Source organism: Peromyscus californicus, unplaced genomic scaffold, assembly GCF_007827085.1.
Source record: "Peromyscus californicus insignis strain IS unplaced genomic scaffold, ASM782708v3 Scaffold_4__1_contigs__length_199733344, whole genome shotgun sequence".
Classification (NCBI taxonomy): domain Eukaryota; kingdom Metazoa; phylum Chordata; class Mammalia; order Rodentia; family Cricetidae; genus Peromyscus; species Peromyscus californicus.
This window is the reverse complement of record NW_026294562.1, coordinates 938,203-964,542: the sequence shown is the minus strand read 5'-3', so window position 1 is coordinate 964,542 and position 26,340 is coordinate 938,203. Positions and strand designations below refer to the sequence as shown.

General features: G+C 40.8%; 1 protein-coding gene across 4 annotated transcripts in view; it reads right to left on the bottom strand.

Annotated features, from left to right (window-relative positions):
* Positions 1-26,340, bottom strand: part of Fam204a (family with sequence similarity 204 member A) — a 132,496-nt gene that overhangs the window by 77,517 nt on the left and 28,639 nt on the right. For 2 of the 4 annotated variants that reach the window (XM_052712258.1, XM_052712260.1), the window contains one exon: positions 8,170-8,228. The exons of the other annotated variants lie outside the window; for them this stretch is intronic. The gene's annotated coding sequence lies outside the window, so the exon portion shown is untranslated. The remainder of the gene's footprint in view (positions 1-8,169; positions 8,229-26,340) is intronic. 4 annotated transcript variants of the gene reach the window in all.

Sequence of the window (26,340 nt, the reverse complement as noted above, 5' to 3'; positions counted from 1 at the left end):
GCTGTAGGAGACACTGTCTTTAAAAAAAAATAAGGACAGAAAAACCATGGTGATTTGTTCATTTCTGCTACCATGTGTTTCTTGTGATGCTCCACAACCTCCCAACCCCATCCCAAACACACCTAGGATCTCCTTCTCACTGACTCAGTCTGAGGAAACTGAGCTCTTCTCAGACATGACAGAACTGTGATTGTATGTTGCAGTCATTTGTCATTAATTGGGTGGTATTCTGTGTGCTACTTTTTTTTTGTTGCAGCCTGCCATTTAAATATTTTGTTGTTAGTCCACTTTTGACATATTTATGCTTTATCAAAAGATATTAAATTAAATTTTGCTGAAGAAATACATGACCTATGCCTATACGTTCCCCCTGTGTGTCTGGCATCTGTTCATCCATTCAACAATTAATTCTTGAGAACCATAATAGTGGAGTGATTGATTAATAACTCAAATAAGGTAAAAATATATGTACATAATTGAATTTAATACCCTAATATTTCACAATCCAGGCCCTTCTGCATATAATATCTTTTGTGACATCCTTCTGAAGCAGATGGGGGAAAGTAATATGTTACACACAGCACTTAATTAGTAAATTCACTTTGACAGTGTTTCAAGCCAGCATGTGAAAAACAAAGACATTAAGTGGAATAATATAAAATTCAATTGTGATATGTCAAACAAAGTCTTAGAACAACGTCATAAAAGTACCAGAGTGGAGCAGCGATTGGAAACTAAAACATGGCTGGATCGATTTATGACTGATTTGACCGAATCAGCAATCTAGAAAAGAAAGCTAGCTCTTAAATTTGGGCTGAAAGCTTGACAGAGAGTAAGACAGCCTGACCTCCACGCTTAACACATTCCATAAGTAGACAGCAAACATTAAAAATGCCCCGTAGCTCAATGTCTTCAGCCAAAAAGAACTAATCCAATTGAGCGAGACCAAAGGAAACGACTGGGAATGTATGGTTCTGGGATGTCTCTGAGGTATTCAAACCTGAGTCAATTTAAGGACTTGTAAGTTAATAACTAGGACTTTACACATAATCCCGTACTTTACAGGTAGCCAGTGAAGGTTTTATACAACCAGGGTAATGTGATTTTCATGCTTGGTGTCAGTCAAAATGTCAGTAACAGAGTTCAAGACCAAGAGAAGTTCCTGGTTCAGTCCTCAGAAGGACAGGGAAGCAGGCACAGCCCACATGCCAGGGAGACACACCCACAGGAAGTGAGGAATAGCAGGGGCAGTAGCAGGGGTACCAAGGGGAGAAGGTTGGGGGGCCACAGCAACATTGAAAGGTGTGTCTGGTAAATAATGAAATAGGAAGCTTAAAAGATACGTCAGAGTGGAGGATTAAGTGAAAATTCGTAGTAGAAATCTTAGGAATGAACAGCCTTCAAAGCTGCAGTTCTGGGCAATTTTCGGATTTGCAGTAATGGTGACAAGGCAGAAGCAGCAAGGATTTTTATCTTAGTGAGGGTCATCATCAGCTGTTAATAGCCAGAGAACATCCAGAGGTTAGGTAATTAGGGAGTGAGTTTAAGTCCTAAAGGGCAAAAAGGAATGCTTTTATACACACACACACACACACACACACACACACACACACACACACACACACACATTTTACAGATGGATGTGTACATGTATTTTTTGAGATGGGATCCTGCTATGTAGCCCAGGTTAGCCATGAACTCATGATCTTCTTGACTCAGTCTCTTAAGTGCTGGGACTACCCAAGTGTACCACCACCACCCTCTACTTAGACGGATATTGTAAATACAATTGATTGGTTTGCTTTTTTAAAAGAGAATGAGCCAAGAACTGTATGTAGGTGAAGGTGTGTGATTTGATGTGCTGTCAGATGATAAGAACATTACAGATCTGATAGTGGTTTATGTTGAGAGAAGCAGAATGGGAAAACCACCAAAACCAATTAAACACCCTTAATATGTCTAACCACTGTACTAGCTTCTTGGCACATAATCTCTTACTCTCATTTTAATGTTGCAAGGCAAGTAGTAATAGCAAGCATAACTAGCAAATGATTGCTTAGAGGAGTGTGTAATTCTAGGTCCTGAGCCTCTGACATTTGTGTGCAGACCAGTCACAATTGGGTTAGTTAGAAATGCGGAATCTCAGGCCTTGGTCTTCCACCTGCTGGATCAGAATCTCGGAAAACCTGACCAGTGGCATGACCAAGCTCAGGGCTGGCCAGATATCCATGTTGTGAAAATGAGTGGTGATGAAGGGTCCCTCACCAAAGAAGTCCATCCGCAGAGGACCCGAGGAGTGGTCCTAAGCAGCTAAGTGAGGAAGTGAGGTGTTCCCGTCTGGCCCTTGCACAAGCACGGATGCTCATGGGCTCTGAGGAAGAATCACTTCATGGAAATTTATTGAGAACAACTATCCATCACAAAATAGAGGTCAAGATAGAAGGTTCTGGAGTCAAATTATCTAGATTTGACTGAGCACTGGCTTTATGACCTTGAGCAACTTAATCTTTCACTCCTCAGTTTCAGTGTTTGTAGAGTTGTGGCAAGGTATATAGACAGAGCTCAGTGGTTTCCAGCTCCCCAATAGTTCACATTTTGTGCTTTGGAGGCTATGTATAATATAGAACAAGGCTTATGTGATACATCCTTGTTTCATCAAGGAATTTAGTATTGAAAGGGAAAGCAGTCATTCCTAGTATAATGGTAACAAATGATGTACTTGAAGAGCAGGGGACTCTGGAAATGGTAAGATTGCTACTTGGCCCATAAAGAGAATGAGAGGATACTTCTGAGGTAATGGAACTTTTCTTGTGGTTCAAAGCTTAATAAAGAGACTTCATGGCAGATAGACCAACACTAAAAATTCTAGTAAGGAATTACACACTACAGTGACTGAGTGATGCCAGAATGAGGATTGTGAATACAGAGGGCAAGGGGTCCTGGACCATGGAAGAGGCTGACAACTGAAAAGTCCTCCTACTCAGAATCAAAAATATTCTTATCACTGGGATGGGGAGGTAGCTCAGTTGATAAAATGCTTGCTGCATCCTCAGAACCCACATAAGAAAGCCAGACTCGGTGGCACTTGCTTGTAATTGTTGTGCTGGTGAGGCAGAGACTGGTGGATTCCTGGGACTTGCTGGCCATCCAGCTTAGCCTAATTGGTGAGCTCAAGGTCAGAAGAGACTCTGTCTTAAAAACAAGGTTAGGGCTGCAGAGACGGCTCTTCTTCTTTTTTTTTTTTTTTTTTTGGTTTTTCGAGACAGGGTTTCTCTGTGCAGCTTTGCGCCTTTCCTGGGACTCACTTGGTAGCCCAGGCTGGCCTCGAACTCACAGAGATCCGCCTGGCTCTGCCTCCCGAGTGCTGGGATTAAAGGCGTGCGCCACCACCGCCCGGCCCAGAGACGGCTCTTCTATAAGTTGCCTTGGTTGTGGTGTTTTATCACAGCAATAGAAAAAAACTAACACACAGGTCTAGTTATTTTAGATTCGAAATCACAACTAATACAAAGAAACAACAACTTTGTATTAAAATATCTTCCCCCTTAATTATTCATTAACATCCCCTTGTTGACACTGGTGCTGCATCTTGGGATACAGAATCCATCTATAACAACAGTAACACCAATTTCAGTGTTACTAGTGTCCATACCGTGAATGTATACTGAGCATCATCTACCATGCTAGACAGTGCAGGTGCAGCAGTAGGCATGACTTGTCATGGGCATGATTTTCAGGAACTTCAAGACTATGGGATCAAATACCAACTGTCACAGCTTTCACTACTTTCCCAAGTATTATTACTGTTTAAACATCAGTTCACTTTTTTTTTTTTTTTTTTTTTTTTTTTTTGGTTTTTCGAGACAGGGTTTCTCTGTGTAGCTTTGCGCCTTTCCTGGAACTCACTTTGTAGACCAGGCTGGCCTCGAACTCACAGAGATCCACCTGGCTCTGCCTCCTGAGTGCTGGGATTAAAGGCGTGCGCCACCACCGCCCGGCTTCAGCCAGAGGATCCGGGTTCTGTTCCCAGCACCCACATGTAAGTTTTCAACTGTCTATAACTGCAATTCTAGGGAGATCCAACACCCTCTTCTTGTCCTCTGTGGCTACCAGGTACACATGTGGCACACAAATGTATATGTAGGCAAAACATCATATATATAAAATTTAAAAAAACAAAAATTGAATAAATAAAAAGAAAACAATCCTGGGTATTGTGGTGCCTGCCTGGAATCCCAGCACTGGGGAAACAGAGGCAAGAGAATGAACACAAGCTCAAGGGAATCCTAGTCTACATAGAGAGTTCTATTTCAGACAGAGCAACAAAGTAGGAATGTGTCCCAATAAGAAGGAAAGAAAGAAAGAGAGGGGGTGGAAGGAAGGGAGTCAGGGAGGGAGGGAGAAAGGCTGATGTTTGTATGTCTGTTCTTTTGCTAGATAGCAATGCAATGAATGCATCAGAAATGCCTTTTTGTGCTTACTTTTTAGAAAATACTTTCTTTGAGTTTCAGTATACTTAGAGTCCTAAGGAATGACAATTGACATAAATATGTAAAATTTTCACTGAATCAATACACTTGCTTTGCTTTTTTTTTCATTTTAAAATCTAAAAATATGGCAAGTTCTCTAAAACTCTATCACTCATGTCTCTTGGGAAGAAATGTGAGAATCATATAGTGTAAGCCTCTGTAGTCTGAGTCTCAAGATGTCTTTGCTGGTGCTCCACGGCTATGAGAGAAGAGCTGTCAGCTTGATTTCAGGAGCAGCAGTGATGGAAGACTAGAACTTGTCTCCTGACCACAGATATGCAGAAACAGCTTTGGAAGCCAGAGACACCCTAACCCCTGTCTGCTCCTCTGCCCCACCCTTTCCCATAGTAATCATGTACACTCATGAATCATAGTATTCATTTAGCTCCATTGATAATACTGTCCCTAAATAAAAACAACAGAAAAATCGAGTTTCTTAAAAAGCAAGTAGAAATTGGAACTTTGTGACTAAGTATATAAGACAACACAATTAGACATCAATGTTAATCACTTCTGATCGAACTTTGAGTAGAAGTCTTTCAATAAAAAAATAGCTATCTTAGCCCTTCCTTTGTGGTCTCCACAAAAGGGAAATCATCTGTAGATGGACTGTATTCTCAAGCGTTTAGCACCCAAGAACCAATTATGATGAGCTTAGTTTTGTTGGGGACATAATATTCTTTATACAGAGAGATGTAGACATGTGTGCTATGCTTGTGGGATGTCTCCTTCAAATGTCTGGGCTCTGCAGCTGCACACCACTCTCTAGCTGTCATTAAAACCACCCCTCTTCCCAGGCACTAAATTTAGATTTCCCCATTCATTTCATGTCATATAGCTCCAGTCCTGGTCCAGCCTTGAGTTTCAATTATTGCACTAACTAATTCCCAGCTCCTTCCCCACACCTACCCATTCCACTAAGGAGGTTTAATGAAACTTCACTTTTGTCTTATTGTGACAAAAATGAAGCAAAATCCAAAGTGAAAGATACGTCTGCATGATTTAAACTCTGTGGGTCCAAGAATGTGTAGACCATAAAAGATCCTCATTTTGCTGGTCAAAAGCCCATTCTTGGGAGGTCATGGGCTCTAGGGGTAAGCTATGACTATTATTGTCTTGCTAAGTGGACATGTTGTCAAACTGCCTTCTAAATATCTATGTTTATACAGATAGATCTTTGCTGCTTTCAACCTTAACCAAAGAAGATTCTTTCTATACTGGCTAGTCACCGGTCATTAATGCAGATTCATAACTGGTCAAAGGTCAAAATGCTGAGAATAAGTGACTACAGAGTGTTCATCCCTAAATGGAACATCTACACACACACACACACACACACACACACACACACACACACACACACACATGCTCAAAGCCTCAGAACATCTCAGAAGAGGGAAGAAGGGAAGAATGTAAGAGCTGGTTATAAATGGGTACTGTGAAAATGCTGTCACTTAGACCTGACATGGCCATCGTATCCACAAATTTGCTGCAGCTATGAATGCCTGCACAGGATCAAGCCAACAAGAGCAGCCAGTACTCCAACAGTCAGCACTAACTGGACTCAGTGGGTCAGAGAGAGAGAGGAGATAAAGGGAGAGGATGTGCTGGAGGTGCCTGGGGAAGTGTAAGGGGAGGTTGAGTTAGATATAATCAAGATACATTGACTGCAAGAATAAAATTATCAAAGAAAAAATAAAAGACATCCTTTCTTTTCTAAAGAATTTTGACTAGAATCCCATCAATACCAGATACTTAATCAGCATGCTCTCTAATGACCCTAATTTATAGATTTTTTTATTTTCACATACATACAAGTGTGCATGTGTGCGTGCGTGTGTGTGTGTGTGTGTGTGTGTGTGTGTGTGTGTGTGTGTGTGTGTGTGTGTAAGAGAGAGGGGAAAGAGGGATGGGGGCACTCATTGTGTAGCCCAGGGTGGCACAGACTGTAATCCTCTGTCTCAGTAGCTGTGAATTACATGAATGTTGCATCTATGTTGCCTGTTTGCTTTAACAGTTTGAGTAAATTTTTGTCTAAAGCATGAGAGGCCAAACTTTGTTGTTTCCTATGTAAAAATTCAGTGGTCCCTCAGCCATTTTTTGAAGGCACTATTTTTTCTCAACCATTTAATGGTGCTGGATTCTAATGGAGCCAATTAGCTATAGGAGTTTGGGTTTGTCCAGTACCAGTAACAAACTGTTTTTGAGAAAATGAGACTTGGCTTTAAAACCTCAATGCCTGCCCCTAGTGACCCACCTCCTCCATCAAGGCAGTACATGAAACACCTCAGCTCAGACTTGAGACTCACGTGTCATGAAGTACAATACTCATCATTATGAAGTTTTCTGCTCTTACAGACACATGCTGGGTTAGCTATAGAAAACAAAGATCTTCACTGTTTTCCTCTCATTGCTGCTCAACAAGGATCTAAGCAGTTACCTTTGGATTGTACACTGTTAAGGCATTTGATTTTGAAAGTTGCTTTTCAAGTTGCTGATAAGTTTCATTAAAAATAATTCAATAAATATTGGCTTGGGATTAGAATAGAATTTCTAGCAATATCTGAAATTGTCCTAAACTACTCCTGCTGTTTTGGAGTAAATATTTATGTGAAGTGGCTCAGTATTAATAATTATCAAGTCAAAATATCAATCAACTCTGAAAAATGTTGAAGATTTTCTATGTCCTGTGCACTGATATTCGACCTCAAGGTAACTCTTTATGTAAAAATAAATGTGTGATCCATCTCATTAGAATGTCATACCAGCTTCTCGATTATAAGTGAACACTGACTTGTTTTCTGTACATTAACAGCATGCTCACATGTACATTGATATACAAGGGAGAAACACTTCCAGTCTTGAGGCCAACTGTTATGCACACAAAGTTATGCACACCAGTTGCTTTTAAGCACTTTTCTCAGATTGCCATAAATTATTTATGGCCTAATCATTTAGAGTTATTAGGCTCAAATTGTAAAGTTTCTTCATTTGATCCAGGCAATGGTAACGCAGGCCTTTAATCTCTGCACTCGGGAGGCAGAAGCAGGCAGATCTCTATGAGTTCCAGAACAGCCTGGTCTACAAAGTGAGTTCCAGGAACAGCCAGGGCTACACAGAGAAAGCCTGTCTGAAAAAAATCAAAACCAAAAGAAACTAACAAAATAGTTTCATTTGTAGTTAACAAAACTAAAGCAGACAACTACTTTGTTGTTACTAAAGTCTATGAAGATGTTTTTGTAAAAGTCTGTTTATGTACAACAGAAAACCTTACTGTAGTATAATAATAATTATTTTCAAGTCTTGACAAACATTCACATTTAATGGAGGTTTATTTATAACACCTTTAAATTTCATGGTTTCTGGAGCTATCTGAAGGTATATTTGTTAGGAAAGGGAGCAGTGATGATTTTATTCTGTTCATCTGTCCCTGTTAAATTATTGATTATAATCACAACTGGGAAGACGGTTCAGTCAGTAAAGCACTTGCCTTGAAATCACAAAGGCTTGAATTCAATCCCAGAATCCACATTTTAAAAATGTCAGGTGGATCTGGAGAGACAGCTCAGAAACAAAGAATGATTTCTTTTCTTCCAGAACACCTGAGTTTGTTTCCCAGCATTCACTTCATGTGACTCACAATTGCCTATGACTCCAGATCCAGGGTATCCGACACCTTCTTATGGACTCTGTGGGTACCTGCACATATATAGCATACAGGGGAAGAGGGAGGGAGGGAGGGAGGGAGAGAGAGAGGGAGAGAGAGAGAGAGAGAGAGAGAGAGAGAGAGAGAGAGAGGATATTTAAACAAGAAAGATTTTTTAAAAGCATGTAGTCACATGTCTGTGTAACCCTAGCACTGGCGAAGCAGAGAGAGGTGGATCATTATCCAGCTAGCTTAATCTACTAGGCAGGCAGGTTCTAAGCCGGTGAGATACCTTGCTTCAAAAAAAAAAAAAATCCATGGTGATAGAGCCTGACAAACAACAGCCAAGTTTGTCTTCTGGCTTACACACACACACACACACACACACACACACACACACACACACACACACACACACACATTTTCTTAAACTCACAATTCGACACTATATGACACATGGCATACTTGGGTCATTCTAAAGAAAGATGAAACATGGAAGTCTAAGCTTCCAGAGCAGAGAACAAAAGGGAATTCTGTACATGACAAACAGTTCTGCTTATAAAATTCCCAATCCATATTCACATCTACAGCAATACATCAAGTATCGACAGAAATTATAGTGTGTGCTATATGGCCAATTTAGAAACTAACTATACTAGTGCCTGGTTAGAAATGTTGACCATAAGAAATCTGTTAACCCTAATACAATGCAAGCTCCTAAATTCTCATTTATTCATATTTTCTTTGGGTTCAATTTGTTAAAGCCTTGCAGTTTTTATTCCACAAGTCATACCTGCAATCTTTTCAGACTTAGAAAGACATAGAATTATAGTTTCGCAAAGTGTATTCCCAATCCACAAACTAAGCTGATATCTGTACTTAGTCACCATAGTGAAGGACAGACATGATCTTTATGACATGATCCAATGGCCACATGACACTGTGGCTCATGACAACTACATTGTGTGTTTTTCTGAATGTTGAAGCACTAGCCATATCATAAAACTACCCCACCACACATAATATGGTAAGGGACATGCCTCAAATATTTTGTACTTAAAAGAAACTTCCAGAAGTCCAGAGGTAACTAGCCTAAGTTCAGTGCTCAGCTCAACACCGTTTGTTTCCCCTTCTCTCTCATTTGTAGCCACATGGAGCACCACTCACCAAAAATTCTGCATGGGCAAAATGATGGTGACAGCTGACGCTTGGTAAGCACATTGCCCTCAGAATCATGCTATGGTGAATGGACAGACTCTTTAGCCTTAAGTAGATGACTCAGAAATATTACAATAAATTAAACAGCACTTTCCATTTTGTAATATATGTCTAGTCTTGACCCTCTGGGTATACATATAATTTATATTGTAAGTGTATATTTTATACTTAGTATATGTATAATATGCATAATTTACTTTTATATAGTTGCTGATGTTCCAAGATAAGAGTTCAGAGATTTCCTTTGATGGATTTCCTTCTTTCAGCAGTAGCCAGACAAGGTATGGTTTAATTAAAATTGCAAAGGCCAGCCTGGCACCATGTAGATGTATCCAACCTTCTTATTAAATAAGAAACACAGAACCAATGCAAAGAAGAAAGCCAAGAGGTCAGAGCTAAGAGCTAAAACCTTACCCTTCCTCCTGCAGTGGTCCTACCTCTCCGAACCAGAGCTACCCCTGTGTTAAAGTCTTTATATAGAGTTCCTGTCTTGCCTTCTCATTGGTTGTAAACCCAACCACATGACCGCCTCCTCACAGCCTGTCTGTATAGGCCTCCAGGTTTTCCATGATTGGTATTAAGATTAAAGGCATGTGTATCCAATAATGGCTGTATCCCTGAACACACAGAGACTTACCCAGCTCTGCCTACCAAGTGCTGGAATTACAAGCTTACGCTACCACTGCCTTGCTTTCCTATGGCTTGCTAATAGCTCTGACCCCCGGGCAACTTTATTTATTAACATACAAATAACATTTTAATACAAATAAAATATCACTATAGCACCATCCAAACTCTCTGCCATCCTTCCCCACTATAAGCATTATGTGTAATCAGATCCAACAAAGCCCCTCATCCTTGCTGATGATTATTTTTTTTATTTATTTATTTTTATGTGCATTGGTGTTTTGCCTGCACGCATGTCTGTGTGAGGATGCCAGGTCCCCTGGAACTGGAGCTACAGACTGTTATGAGCTGTCATGTGGGTGCTGGGAATTGAACCTGGGTCCTTTGGAAAAACATGCTCTTAACCATTGATCAATCTCTCCAGCCCCCCTTGTTTGTGATTATTTCCTAGGCTTTCTTAGCAGATGATAGGTAGTCATAGTTTTGGTTCCAGCCAATTGCATTTCTATGTCTGGAGTAGGAAAGGGGATGTTTTAAATCCATTTAATCAGGTCTTGAGTTTGGGGTCAGAGATATGTGGTAACTTCCACACCAGTCTGCAAACATCTGGCATCCCAGATGGGAATAGTAACAACTCCCCTCTTATTTTCATAACTGCATTATAGAAGATGTCAGCTGGCTTCCTCCTCAAGTGAGTTTAATTCACACCAATATTTTAAGGGAGATTAGAAAAAGGGAGGAGGTAGAAATGAAAGAAAACATCTCTGACAGCACAGAAAGTCCAGTGTCCCCTGTAAAAAGATTCAGAGGTAATTATAGTGTGTAACAGCTCTTGTAGGCTCATTTGTGAATCAAATCAACTACATATCATGTCCTTTGCTGAGGAGCAATATGCACCACAAACATGCATATTTTAGCCCAAATTTAGAGTGTGTGTTTCTCCTCTAAAATAAACTTCCCTACTTATTCTTGTCTTTTAGTAAACCCAGCTGAAAGCCCACCCCGTAGTTTCCCATTGTTACCATTTCCCTCACTTGGAACATTAAGAGACAACAGCGGCAGCGACTGGATGGAGGAGCTACGACACCAGTGACTGCTTGCTCTGCCTCTGATGCAGTTTTTCAGGACATTGACCAAATTTGCTGGGTTACTTGGCTTCCGAGAAGGAATGGAAAAGTCAGAGACTCAGCTCCTACCTGAAAGGCACCCTTGAGAGACTGGTCACAAAATCACAGACCCAAAGCTGACAGGGGTAGTGTCATGTTGCTGCTGTCTCCGTGTGAAGAAGGGAAGGAGGAGCAGATTCCTAACTAACTCAGGACTGACAGTACAGCATGCCTCAGGATCAGACCACTAAAAGCAAGAGTGTTGGGGCAGGTGACATGGCTCGGTGGGTAAAGGCATTTGCTGCCAAGCAAGTTGACCTAAGTTTGACCCTTAGTCATCATTTGGTGGAAGTAGAGAATCAGCTTCAGAGAGTTGCCTTCTGAATACCACATGTATGCCACAGCATATACATGTGCACACACCCACACACATACATACCCAGGGCTTCCTACTTGCTAAACAAGTGTTCCACCATTGAGCTCTAACTCCGGCCAGGACCAGGCATTTTGTCTCTTGTGGACATATACCCTGAGCAATGCTGAGGAAAGGTGATTGGCATACAGTGGACTCCTCATAAATATTCACAAAGTAAGTGAATGAATAGTGCCTAGTTCTTGATCAAGACCCTAAGCCAGTTGAGCGTCAAATAATTCTGCCACACACACACACACACACACACACACACATCAGTGCTGTCAGCTCAAGCTAGTGAAAAGAGCAGCTGGGTCAGGCTGGGTATGGCAGGGTCCTGTGCTGTTCCCTTTGGGGGAGGGGCTGAGTAGGTGCAGAATCAACGACACAGACTCTGGACAAATGTTGAAACGACAAGCTCAGTTTATTCAGGAAGAGGCAATCCTTATATACCCTCCACCCTACCCTGGGGGAAGGTCTGATGAATATGCATCTGCTGGTGTGACATGGCTGCCTCTCATTGGTCCAGGCCATCTCCAGATCATGTCTCAGCTGCTGTTGCTAAGGCCCTTAGATAGACCCAGGTTGGCTCTCAGAAAGTATCTTGTTACTGGTTTGGTCTGGCTGGCCCTCAGGCCTCTTAGGGATGAGTCATCCCACAGCTGGGAAGATGGTTCTGCCAGTAAAGGCTTTTGCCATGTAAGCATAAGGACCTGAGGTCAGTCCCCAGAACCCACTTAATTTTTTTTTAAAAAAAGATCGTCATTATATTATCAATGTTGTGTGTATACGATGTGTGGGAGCATACATGGCATTGCATGTATGTGTGTGGAACATACATGGAATGTGTGTAGTGTTCAGAGGGCAACTTTGTGGAGCCTCTCCACTCCTTCTGCCTTTTACATGGTTTTTAAAAATGGAACTCAAGTCACAAGGTTTGCATAGCAAGGAATTTTACCCACTGAATCATGTCACTGGCCCTCAAAAGTCACTTTTAAAAAGCCAAATGTATGTCATGCACTTGTAACCCCAGTTATGGGAAAATAGAGACAGGCAGATCACTGGGGTTCGACGTCCAGCCAGCCTGGCCTACTTGGTGTGTTCTAGTGAGAGACACTGTATAAAGTTAGTGGGTAGAACTGGAGAGATTGCTCAGTGGTTTAAAGCACTTGTTTCTCTTGCAGAGGACATGGGTTCAGTTCACAGCACCCATATAGTGGCTTACACCCACCTGTGATTCCAGGACCATGGGATCTGACACCCTCTTCTGACTTCCATGGCAGCAGGCATGCACATGGTGCATATGTATATATGCAGGCAAAACATGCATACACTTAAAATAAAAACTAAATAAATCTAAAAGTATTTTTTAAGTGGATGGTACCCCAGAAACAACAGTCATCTGCAGCTGAAGTTTTCCTGTGTCCTGGCCTGCTGGTAGTCGGGACAAATTTCTTCCACTTGCATGCCCCAAGTAAACACACAGAGACTTATATTACTTATAAACTGTATGGCCATGACAGGCTGCTTGCTATCTGTTCTTATATCTTAAATTAACCCATTTCTATAAATCTATACCTTGCCATGTGGCTTGTGACTTACCAGTATCTTGCATCATGCTTCTCCTCCTGGTGGCTGGCAGTGTCTCCCTCTCAGCCTTCTTCCACCCAGCATTCTCCTCTCTCCTTGTCCCACCTACACTATTCTTCTTGCCTGGCTACTGGCCAATCGGTGTTTTGTTTATCAATCAATCATAGCAACAGTCATCCTCTGAGTTCCACATGTGTGTGTGCATGCACACACACACACACATACACATACACACACACAAATAAGTAAAACTTAACTACTTCCTTATAATGCCTTAGCAGAGGAATAATAATGTTCCAGGAAAAAATAGCTTGGAGCATTAGCTTTCTCCTCTATAAGCTGAGGTAACCCTGGCCCTACCTATTTCACAGGACTTTCTTATACTAAATTAGATCATGGACAGCAAACTCTGCATAGAGGTAGGAATGTTATCACAATCAGCAAACGGACTTTCCTATTTAGTTCATTCATTACAAAGGTGCCACTTGCAGTAAAGCTTAGGCAGGGATGCTCTCAGGTGATGCCATACTTCCATCAGGAGACATGCTGGGAGCTACCCCACTGGATGCTTGTGAGTGAGAACCAAGTGTCCAGAAGCCAGGAGAATTGACAGGCACAGGGATGTGCAAAGTGGGGTGGGGAAACATAGGGAAGCACTCAAGAGGAAAGCAGGCCAGGCTGAGGCTTAAACCAAGTATCTCACACAAGTTCCAGAGGCTGTACCTCCCATAACTAGTCCAGGCAGAAGATTCTAGTGCAGCTTAGAGAATTCTGGGTGGACATAATTGTCAATATCGAGAAGAATCTAGGCATTGGTAGGTAAATCTACTTCGAGGCACAGGCACCTGAAAACAGGTTGTTTTTTTTTTAAGGGAAGGTGCTGGAAGGTCCTAGGAGGACTGGGACTGGGCTCTGCTGAATGCCAGAGATGTTCAAAGCAGCAGAGGGCAGAGACAGAAAGGACAGATTGTAGCAAGCTTTCTTGTCGGACTATCTTTGGACGACCAGCCCACAAATAATGACCAAGAGACTTAATATTAATTATGAAAGCTTGGCCTTAGCTTAGGCTTTCCCCCAACTAGCTCTTATAACCAAATAAACCCACATTTCTTTAATATATATTCTGTCATATGGTTCAGTTACCTCTTCTTAGTAATGTACTTCTGACTTGCTCCAAGTCTGCTGGCGAAAGTGCATACCTAGAATCCTTCTCCCAGTTTCTCTTTCTCTGCCTGGAAGTACTGCCTATTCTCTCCTGCCTAGCTATTGGCCATTTAGCCCTTTTTTAAAACCAATCAGAAGGTGCCTTAGGCAGAGACACATCTTTACAGTGTAAACAAATATTCTTCAACAACAGATAGACAGGTTTGTCCACCTGGGTAGAAGAAGGAGACCACAGTACTTAGTGGGTCTTGTGTACTCTAGACGTCAGAGGGTGGAATCTAAAAACCCACTGGATCCTGGGGGCAGGTAACTAACATGCAGGATCCAATCACCATACCCTGTCTTGCACATCTCAAGTGGAGGGCTTCCCTCGGGCTCTGACTCTGGAGTCACACATAGACTCTGTTGGCCTGGCTAGCACTCAAGTGGACCCACTGCAGACACCCAAGGGAAGAACATTACAAACAGCTTGTCTTCCCCAGTCTCATTACTGAGGTCCCTTCAGCCACTGATATGAAAGGCCTGAGAAGAAAATCCAGAGCTCTTTAGGGAACTTTTTAGAAGAAAATGGCAGGAGCCAAAGAGACACTAACTCAGAATGAACCCATCATGTACCCAGTGTGCCCAACCCACAATACCTTAATCTTTCAACATTTTTTGAAGAACATCCCTTTGAAACAGCAAATAATTCACCAAAATTTTGGAAATGTTTAATTACCCACACTCACCATGAAACAGTTAAATATAATGGCTTCCCCAAGAATTTATAAGAGACAAGGATTAAATTTATATGGAGAAGAGGTCATACTGATTTGGATCTGAAAGGACCCCCCAAAGGTCACATGCTGAAGACTTGGTCACCAGCCTGTGGCAATATTAGAAGATGAAGCAACCTTTAGGTAGTAGGACCAGGCACTATAGAGATAAGTATAGATGTGCTTCAAAACAAACAAACAAACAAACAAAAACCCACCTGAAAACAGACCTATTTATGTGACCCAGCTATAACACCTGGGAATTTACCCCAAAGACTCCAAAGCAAAGTATCTCAGAGGTATTCACAGTCAGTTTTTATTACAGCACCATTCACAATAACTAAGTTATGGAAACAGCCTGGGTGTCTGTCCATCACCAGAGGAATGGATAAAGAATATGTGCTGTATACACAATGGCTATTTTTTTCAGCCATAAAGAAGAATGTAATTATTCTGTTTTTCAGGAAAATACATGCCATTGGAGATGATCCTATTAGGTGAATTAAGCTACTCTCAGAAACACAAGTATTGTATATTTTCTCTCAATTGTAGTTCTTACACCTTTATATAGAGACATAAAATTATTGGGAATTAAGGGGTATAGTAGGATGAAGGGAGAGGGAGGGGGAAGGTGGGGTATAATGGGAAGAATACACTCAGTGTGTAATATATACTTGTAAGAAAATGCCCTCTGCAGCCTGGTATCAGGTACAATGAACATATACTATTGAAAAACATTTAAATATGTTTTAAAACTTGTTTTTGTTGCATAAAATAGCTAGATAACTGTGCAACTATCTAGACAGAATTCTAAGTTTCTTAGGGCCAAAGCTTCTGGGTTTATTAAAGTAGAGAATAGTGGAGGGAGACATCAAGTTATAAGGGAAGCAAGTTGGGAAGAGGAAGAAGCGTGACAGGAATAGCAGAGGAACAGAGATGGTATGGGGTGAACATGATTGAAATACACTATGTACATGTAAAACAGCCATAATGAAACCCACTGTTGTGTATAATTAATATGCACCAATAAAAACATTTTTAAATAGAGAATAGGAGAAGGGGTGGAAACAAACACAGGACATGGAGTTAAACCTGGACTTCAGACAATTCACACTCATTAGTATCCAATCCATGATGCTTAGAAAACAAGATGCATGGGGTAATTTTCCCCAAAATTGTTTGCTAAACTGAATTAGACATCATTTCAACTCAATTTATTAATTTAGAAAACACTTACATAGCAGTAGCTAGGTGCTAGGTATTTCTCTACATGACTCTTAGAAAATCCTACCTTATCTAGCAGACATCAGAATCCATGAATATAAAAAAGTCATGCATAACAGTCTCTCGTTAGAATTTTAAATCTCTACAGTATCTTTATTTGGAGGGTCAATATAATCTGGATTTAGTGACTCTTAGAGTAAAGTTTTGTATTTATAATCTTCCTTTGAGTATGGAAGTAGGGCATGTCCAAGTTTTTAAATTAAAAAAAAAAAAAAACGAGAAAACAGAAACATACAAAGAAGGCAATAAAATCTCTCCCCCGCCCCCCCCCGCCCCCCCCCCCCCCCCCCCCCCCCGCCCCACACAGAGGTGCTCTCTGTGTTTCTTTAAATAGGCATCTTTTGGGAAGCTAAGAAATAAGTAGCTTTAATGCCTGCTTCTTCTGTCAGATAACACCCAAGGTCCAACTACCCTCCACCCCATCTTTCTGTTTTTCTACATCCAGTGCATTTGGCACTAGCTGAAATCACCTCATTTGTTTTGTTTTTATTTGTGCTCAATCTCTTTTTTTTTAATTTATTTATTTATTATGTACACAGAAGAGGGTACCAGATCTCATTACAGATGGTTTTGGCCACCATATGGGGACTGGGAATTGAACTCAGGACCTCTGCAAGAACAGTCGATGCTCTTAACCTCTGAGCCATCTCTCCAGCCCTGTGCTCAATCTCTTATTACTAGGATCAAACCCTCCTTTTCATTTCCCATGCAGGTACATAGTTGGTGCTCAATAAGTCTTTCGTAAATGAATTCTCATCCCTTCTCAATGTGTATTTGCTCTCTGTGGCCAGTTCAGTATGATAACATAGCATACTGTATCTTTGGTTGTACATGTTACATCAGTAATTATTGTGTTTATGATTACTTAGCTCAACACTGAAAAAAGTTAGTTAGAATTTCATCTATATTTTAGTGACCAATACCACCCCCAAATTCTATACAGATTAAAGTGGTTATAATAATGTTACAAAAAACTTTCAAAGTGAAAGTGAGGTCTTGCTTGTTTCCAATTTTAATGGGTTTATCCTCTCCCTCCCGAGACACTCGTGGGTGGAAATTTGGCAGTACATATTCTACGTGAGAACACATTTGACTAGGTCAATAGAAAATGACATTTTCAAGTGTCCTATAAAGTCAAAGTTTACTTTTTCCTGCAAATGCTTGACACACCAGCACTAGGTATGAAAAATTCACCATGCATTAGGGAAATAGAAATGGGGTAACTGTTGGACTGTAATTGGTGTCTGAAGAGATTTCTTATCATGGCCGTAGGACATACTGAAACACAAAAATGAATGCTTGGTTTGGCTTATGGATTTTTTTCCATTAAATTACATCTCATTGCATGTATTACCACAATGTAGCCATGAAATAGATAACAAGGACACATATTGCTCTTGTACTACAGGATTGTAAACAAACAACTCTGTAAAGTACTTGGGCATCTATTGTTTGTCCAGTTCTAAGTAAAAGGAGCTTATAGGTTGAGGGTAAAATTAAAATCCTTCCTACAATTAGAAAGAAAACAAAGCAGGGCTGGAGAGATGCCTCAGTGGTTAAGAGCATGTACTGTTCTTGCAAAGAACCCTAGTTCAATTCCCATCACCTACATCAGGCAGCTTACCACTGCCTGTAACTCCAGCACCAGGACATGGACTTAACCTCAGATACATACACATATACAGACATACACACGTACATGCAAATAAATAATAATAAATTAAAAAAAGAAAGAAAACAAAGTAAATCAGAGTGGCTCTCATTTACTATAGTTATCCACATTCCAAGTAGGAGAGGGCTGTCCTAGCTTGGTTTTCCATTGCTCTGACAAACTTCCCTGACCATTAGAAACTTATTGGAGGAAAGAGTCCCTTCCAAGTTACACTTACTTTGAGGTCACAGTCCATCACTGAGAGAAGTCAGGACAAGAGCTCAAGGCTGGAACCTGGACCCAAGAACTGAAGTAGAAAGCATGGAGGAATTCTACTTGCTGCCTTGCTCTCTGGTTGTCTACTCAGCTTGTTTTTTTATACAGCCCAAGATAACTTGCCTAGGGAAGGCACCGCCCACAACGGGCCAAGTCTTCCTATCTCAATCATTAATGAAGACAATTCTTCACAGACGTAGCCACAGGCCAATCTGATCTGAGCAATCCCCAATTGAGACTCCCTCTGAAGACTGGGCTGCAACCATCTGGCAGCTATATCTAATTAGGACAGGAAAGTAAGTAGGTATAGGCAATATGAAAAAGTAATGGGCCCAAAGATGAAAGAGAAGCAAAGGGGCAGCAGGGTCTACATGTGTGCTGTCTGCCAGGCTCCGTTCTCAGGGGTCTGCAGGGATTTTCTCAGTCTCTGAACAGCTCCTCTATGATCTCACAGATGAGGAAGCTACAGGCTACATGAACACTTCCCCAGGTCAGGTGGACAGTAGTAACATTCCGGAGAGCCTTATTGTGGAGAACGACAAGAGGAAGTCATAAAACCCTGGAAGGCAGGGCTAGAGAGAGGCCTCAGCTCAACCAGGGAAGAAGCTTCCAGCTACTTTAGGAGGAGGAAGCCCAAAGGATAAGAGTGTCCTAGTGACAAAGAAGTTGGAGTTTTTTCAAAGAAATATTCATGTTTTAGAGTCATTCCTTGGACAGCCTACCTTTTCTCCATTGACTCTGGATCGATGGAGAAAATTGCTCAAAAATTGATCAAAATCAATTGAGCACATAACTGTGAGTATACTTCTGGGTCCTCTATTTTGTGCCTGATTGATTTTCGTTTAAGTGTGTTACTCACTACCTTATTAGAGCTCCATGGTAAGTCATAAAGTTAGGAAGAAGAGTCCTCTAATTCTGAGCTTTTTTTTTTCATGATTGCTCTAGCGGGCATGTCTAACTCATAGTTCTCAGACTGCATGTGAGTAAAAATACTTATGAATAGGTCCAACACAAAAATCATAGACTTATTTAAAACATCATGAGACCATTTTTTTTTCAATTTTTGGTAAATCAGTCATGCAGTTCTTGAGCATAAACTTTAAAAATAACAATGTTGTGTTGTAATATCAAAAGGTCGAGCAACCCTGTTGGGTATTTAAGGTCCTTTGCTTTTCTGTATGAATATTAAAGTTAATCTATCAATTTCTTAAAAAAAAAAAAAGCCCATTAGGCTTTTCTTTAATGTAGACCAGAATAACATTGAACTTTTGATCCTCTGTCTCAGTCTCCTGAGTGCTGGGTTACAGGCATGCACTACCATATGCAGCTTTGGTTACTTTCACATCAGATTTAAGGGTCAATTTGGGAAGATTCCATTTTAACAATACTGAGTCCTCTGACTCAGAGTTCAGCAAACTATCATTGGCAGGCAAAATGCAACTCAATTCTATATTCCCCTGAGCTAAGAAGGGTTTTATACATTTTGAAAGAGTGATAAAAAACCAAACAAAGAAGAATATGCCACGGAGAGCCAACAATGCCCACTCTCTGACCTTAGAGAAAGCTCTCCAACTTCCTCCATCTATTTTCTATCATAATTTCCCCTTTTCAGTATTTTATAGCTTTCAATCCACGGGTCTTATACCTTGCATTAAATTAATGTTCAAGGCTTGTTGTAGGGGATGCTGTGAGGATTATTGCTGGGAATAGTGGGGACAGGAACAATGACAGGCTTGTTTGTTTTTTAATGACTCAAATTACATGGTGGAAATATTAAGATACATTTAAACAACACTGTGGAAGGAGCCATCTAGGTGAAGAGCAGGGGAAACAGTGGGAGTCTACCCCATTTAAATTAAGAGGTGCTAGACAAATGGGTTAGGTTAGTGGGAGAAAAAAAAAGGTTTTTTTCCTAAAGAATTTCAAAGGCAGCAAAGGCAGGATTGGTAATGGATTGGATAAAGAGGATGAAAGGGACGGGAGAGTCAAAGACAACTTCAAGGTTTCTAGCCTGTGATGTTAAATGGCTCGTCCATGGTGATTTTTATTTGGTTTACTTTATCATCTGGACACACAAATGGGATTTCCCCACATCCAGCTATTGTAGCTCCCTACATTCAGATTTACTATTGAAATTACCTTCTATCTCTTCACACCCTGTTAGTGAACAGGTAGTATTTTGATGGATGTTACATGATCAGAGAAATCCCAGGTCTTGGTGGCATGTGGAACACAGCTCCCTTTAAATCTTCACTTTAATTAATCATCCCTTAATATTTGAAATCTTTCTGGCCATGTGGTCATCTCTTAGAACACCATTTTTACAACATCATTTGTTCAGAAATTATTAGCCCTCTACAAAATTTTATATTATTTATGACATTTGAATTTGTGATTTTACCCCCTTTTTCTATCCTTTGGCTTTCTTTTGAAGTCTATTAAACCTCCTTAAAAATATTTATGTGTGTTTAGTTAACAAAAGCGCCTGCAAGTCGAATCCATGCTGGGAAAAGGTTCAGGTAAGCTCTCTATATAAGCTTACAGACAATTGTGTAAATCTTCAGCCATTAAAGAGAAAGGAGGAAAAAGCCACCCTCATTACACTGCTGTCATTTGCTCTTCATCTCCTGTCCTCTTTAGCAGCATTAAGATGGGATGTAAATTTGCCAGTTAATGCTGTTAGAAAATGGATGGTTCAAGAAGGGCAGGAATTAGAGATCAGTATTAGGTGCAGATAAGCTCCTTTGCCTCCGCAGTGGCGGCTGTTTAACATTCATGGGAAAATCATCATCAAACAGCGTTATCACAGCTCTGTTGATGGCTGAGGAACTTCATCACTATGATAATTTTTTTTATAGCTGTGAGCCAAAAAGCTCCCTTTTATTTCTGCTGTCTTGAGCTGTGATAGAAGCTTGTTTATATGGGGAGAATACAGCAGGCCCTGGGCTCCGCAGCCGGGTTTGATTTCTTCTTCCCTCCCCTCTGCACCCTGCTCATGTGTGTTGCACTAAACAGTCCCTACTGATAAAAATACATACATACAGAGGAAAATGGAAGTCCTCCAACAATCCTTCAAAGCAGAACAGATATTTTTATGATCAGTAATTCAAAGTTTGACAAGTGATGCCATTCTGTAATGAAACTGTCATCCATTTCATTGTGGGCAAAATGTTAAGTCTGTAAGTGGAACACAGAGGGGCTAGGGGCAGGCCAGAGGCAGAGGAAATAATGCCTGGCCTTACATACCTGGAAAGCAACTGTTCCCCACAAAGTGTCCCTCTAGCGGCATATTCTTCACCAGTGGGCTAAGTCTGCCAAGCTCCTTGTCTATAATTATTCCTTGTGGAGTCAGGCAGAGTCATCTGGAGACCTGGTCTCCCTTGATTCCTTTTGGCTCAGTTATATTCTTGAGTTTGCAGTGTTTGGGAACAACATTGTTTGTGTTGCTCTAAATTTACCAAATCAGCTTGAGAACACACAATCTTCGCACATGATATGTCCTTGGCGTGTTTAGGCATCTTCAGATATATCCAAGATAAAAGTCACAGTCCTTCCTTGCAGCACATAGGGGCCATATTCTTCTTCAGTAGATAAGGAAACTATTCAAAGAATACTTAAATTTATTGACATGCCCAAGCTTATGCGTCTATGCAGCTTTGACCTCATTTTTTTCTTTTTTTGAGGCTTAACTGTTTTAAGTGCCCATACTCTCTTGCGGATGCAGCGAGGAAGGTGTGGTGCTCAGAATCAGTCTTGTATTCCAAACAGAAAAGAACTATCATTTAAAGTGTGGATTTGAATTCGGGATTGATTGAACTACTTTGGTAATTTACTTTCCACCCTAACTCATTCAGTTTCTTTCCCTGAGAGCCGACTTCTAGTCCTGCCATGGTAGGCTGAATTATGCTTGGAGTTTGGAGATAAGGACTTTTGTCTACGAGGCTCAGCTTAGACGACCAAACCTCATTTCCCAGAAGACTAGAGTTTGAATCCAGTTAGGATCCTGGAGGTGAAAGGCTACCTTCCTTATCACTTAAGTATAGCTATTTAAACATAAGTTTAAAAGAGATACTGCTGGATGGAGGGACATCGTTGTCCCTCTAAGGATAATCTTGGGGACAGCCGGCTGCCTGTTCCCTGAAGATCAGATAACCCTCTTCAGTCCAAATAGCTTTGGCCACCTCTGACTTCTCAAGATCAAGAGCCCAGGATGCTTCCCCATTCCAAGATTTTCTAGTTCAAGCTTGTTTAAAAAAAAAAATCTAAGAAGGTATTTAATTTTCATGAGCACATTCCTTGAGCTGACTCTAGGTTTAAGACTTAATACTGAGAGCTTCCCTTTGTTAGGAAAGAAATCACAAGTACCCCCTACATGGGAGCTATTGAAGCTTAACATTCTGACCTGTAGAAGTCAGACATGGCCCCTGTTCTACAAGGGCATTATCTTCGAAAGCCTACTCCATGACCCAAAAGGAAATCTCTTGCTACCAAGGCAACCACATGAAGGGATCCTTACCCTCATCTGCTCATGTTGATGGAAATTCTATTCACTTCATTCTATGCCCATTTACTGCTGGTCTCTACCATCATGTAAGTGCCATGAAGGTCACATTTGTGCTTTTCTGGTCTTTTCTTTTGCTTTGTCTTTTCCTTCCTTCCTTCCTTCCTTCCTTCCTTCCTTCCTTCCTTCCTTCCTTCTTTCCTTCTTTCCTTCCTTTTCATTCTTTTTCTTCTTTTCTCTTTCTTCCTTTCCTTCCCTTCCCTTCCCTTTCTTTTCTTTTTTTTTTTCTATACCATCTCCAGTGTCTAGAACACCAGATGGCAGGTGGTCCATGCTCAGAAAATATTTGCGAAATAAACAGATTCTCATCCCAGGGATGAACAATGGGAATTACATCACAGAACTCAAGTCCCAAGGCAGCAGGGATATTTCAGAAGTCACCAGAAGTGACCTTTGCTTTCAGGTATGGGAAGGGAAGGTGGAAGTTTGTTCAACTCTGAAGATGGTCCTTAAATAGGGCAGATTCTGAGGAAGAAGTACTTCACTCATCCTTCAGAATGGAACAGGTTGAGAGGAGTCCATGAGCTTAGGGTGAAAACCCTGCGCCAGTAGTTGCAGGAAGTAACATTTATTGCCCTGCCTTGTCCTTTGTTTCTGGTTTAAGCTGTCAGAGACTCCCCATTTTGGTTATAAAAACTGTATAACTAAGCCATGAGTCATTAGTGACTTTTTTCTGGTAGATAAAGAAAGGAGTCCCAGAGGAAGAGAACAGGTGAGAGTACCCATTGAAATGCCTAATAGGAAGTCTGTCTCTGAAAAGGCCTGAGGCCATCACTGTGTCACTTACAAAGGCTTCAGAGCAGCCTTTATGACCCACATAAACTAGGTCACTTGCATTTAGCAGCACTGAAGTCACACGTTTCTCTGATTCAGTTCATTTTACACTAACAACTATAAAAAAAGGTTTTGAGTTCACAAGAACAAAGAGCAATGATGATAATTCCTCTCTCTCTTTTGGTAAATCATAAGCAATTTTCTAGCTCTTCATTCACTCTTTAAGTCCACCCATCTGTCTCATCGTGTATGAGCTTTTCCTCTCTTAGGGAAAAAATTAATAATTGACATATTAGTAACTAGGACCCATTATAAAGATATCTTGAATTCACAGTATGTAAGGCTGTGACTCAGTTGTTAATTAATGCATTTTTATCTAATTTTGACTTTAGAGTTAAGGATAGTAATCTCCTAAGAATTACATTACTTTACTAGACAAATTTGTACACATACTCATGTGCATTTGACAGATTTATAGCAGAGGTCAGCTTTAATTCAAACCTAAATTTATGCAAGTACACACACACACACACACACACACACACACACACACAGAGGTGAGATGGAACCAAAAGCTTCACATGCTAAGACAGCACTCACCCAGTGAGTTATTCTATCAGCCCTAATCTTTGTTTTCACATTTCCTGTGACTATCAAAACTTCTAAAAAGCGTAAAGATAATCTTACCGAACTGTTTATGTCAACTAAAAATGAGCATAATGAATTTGTTTTCATTGACACATTCTGATATGGATTTCCAATGTGGATTCTCATGTGAATGTCTCTATCTTCAAGCCTTTAAGAAAATAAAAATGAGAAGACATTATATGAAAGCCATTTCTGTCTCTGGGATGTGAGAAGACAGGTCGCTTGATGGAATCAGTCACAGGTTTGTTACAGGTGGAAACCTGATTTCCAAAATTCAATTGTACTTGAACCTGTCTCCTCTCTTGGATCTTAGGATGGTCTTTAGGGAGAGCCAATTCAGCATTGGCTCTTGAACCAACCATGAGTTTTGCTATTTAACCTAAAACGTATGGGCTAGGCATGTAGTTCAGATGGCGAAGAACTTTCTTAGCGTTCATAAAACCCTAGGTTCAATTCCCAGCACTACACAAACTGGGTATGATGGTGCATGCCTGTAATCCCATTACTTGGTTGATGGAGGCAGGAAGATCAGGGATTCAAGGTCATCCTCAGCTACACAGCAAGTTCAAGGACAGCTTGAAATACATCGGGGGAAACAAACAAAGATGGTTAACAAAATAAGCTCAGAAATTTCCCTCGGTATGATATAAAATCTAAAAATCTTTCCCACTATGCACATTGCTAAGGTTTGAATATGTTACCCAGAGGTCACACATTAGGAACTTACTCCTGAATGTGAAAATGTTAAGGGCTAGGACCTTTAAGAGTTAATTAGATCATGAACAGTCTGCCTTCAAGAACGGACTAATGCTGTTATCAGGGAGTGTGTTTGTTATCATAGGAGCAGGCTCCTGATAAGAAATAAATGTATTTCTTTTCCTCTTCTTAACTCTTCTTCTTGTGATATAGCACAAAAGCCCTCACTAACTACTGCACCTTTATATCAGACTTCCCAATGAGAAATACAGCTCTTTTCTTTATAAATTATGTACTAACGCTGTAAATGAGATGAAGACAGTTACATGGCCATGATTCTGCCAAGTCATTGGAATCATTCATGCACTTTTACATTTTTAAAATTATTTTTATTTATTTATTTATTGAGAAAGGATGGATGTGCATGATCCTTTATTTTCTCATACTGCATCTTAGTGTGAAGATAAAACAGGTAGCCCACATAGGGTAAGCCCCTGAGCACTAGAGCTAAGTCCACTAGTCACAGACCCTAGGGGCCACGCAGACTTCCTGGACAGCGTACTGGATTGCTGCACTGCTCAGGCCCATCTGCTACTTGATGGAGCCAGAGGCAGGTGCTTTCTCAAAGTTCTGCCTTTCATTCTGGGCCTCATTAGTCAGAACCCAGCCAGGCCACAGAAAACATCCGAGTCTATCTGTCACCTCTGACAGCTCACGGAGCAGTTTCTACATTTCCTTTGTTACGCCATGAATAATTCCGAAGCTTCTCCGGTTTTATTAAGAAGCCTTTCCCTCGGTTTCTCTTTGTTCTTCTCATCTAATCTCTTAATGGAAGTTGCTAATTAAATTCCTATAGCCACTTTTTAACAGTGTTTTGAATAGCAAAGTCTGTCAACTGCAGAAAGTGTATATTCTTATCAACACGCCTGTTGCCTCGAGGAGCCAAGGCCTTGCTGACAGATGGCTGCCAAGGAAGGCCCAGCAGGCCTCACATCTGCAGCACCTGTCAGCAGGAGCAACCAGAGTGGTGCAGGGCTGGAGAATAGGACCTGTTCGGGCTCAGTCAATAGAAGCCAGGTTTTAGAATGTCTCTGTGAATCTCAAGTGGAATGTAGCAAATTCCAGCCAAGAATCCCGAGCACGCACTTGTTTGTAAGCATCCTCTGAGGCTGTCCCATTAACAGTCATGTATCCCTAGAAATCTGAGTGGTGTCAAATCTCTAAAGGAAATGTAAAAAAGCCGCTGAGTGTCTGACATGTATGCCAACACATCCTTTTATTGGACACACATCATCAAATTGAGAGGTCCGTTAAATTTCCTTGTCACTATCTGGTAGGAGGTTCTGGGGCCTCCAGAAATGAGGGGGTGGGAAGGATAATCTTTCACACTGAATGTACATGGA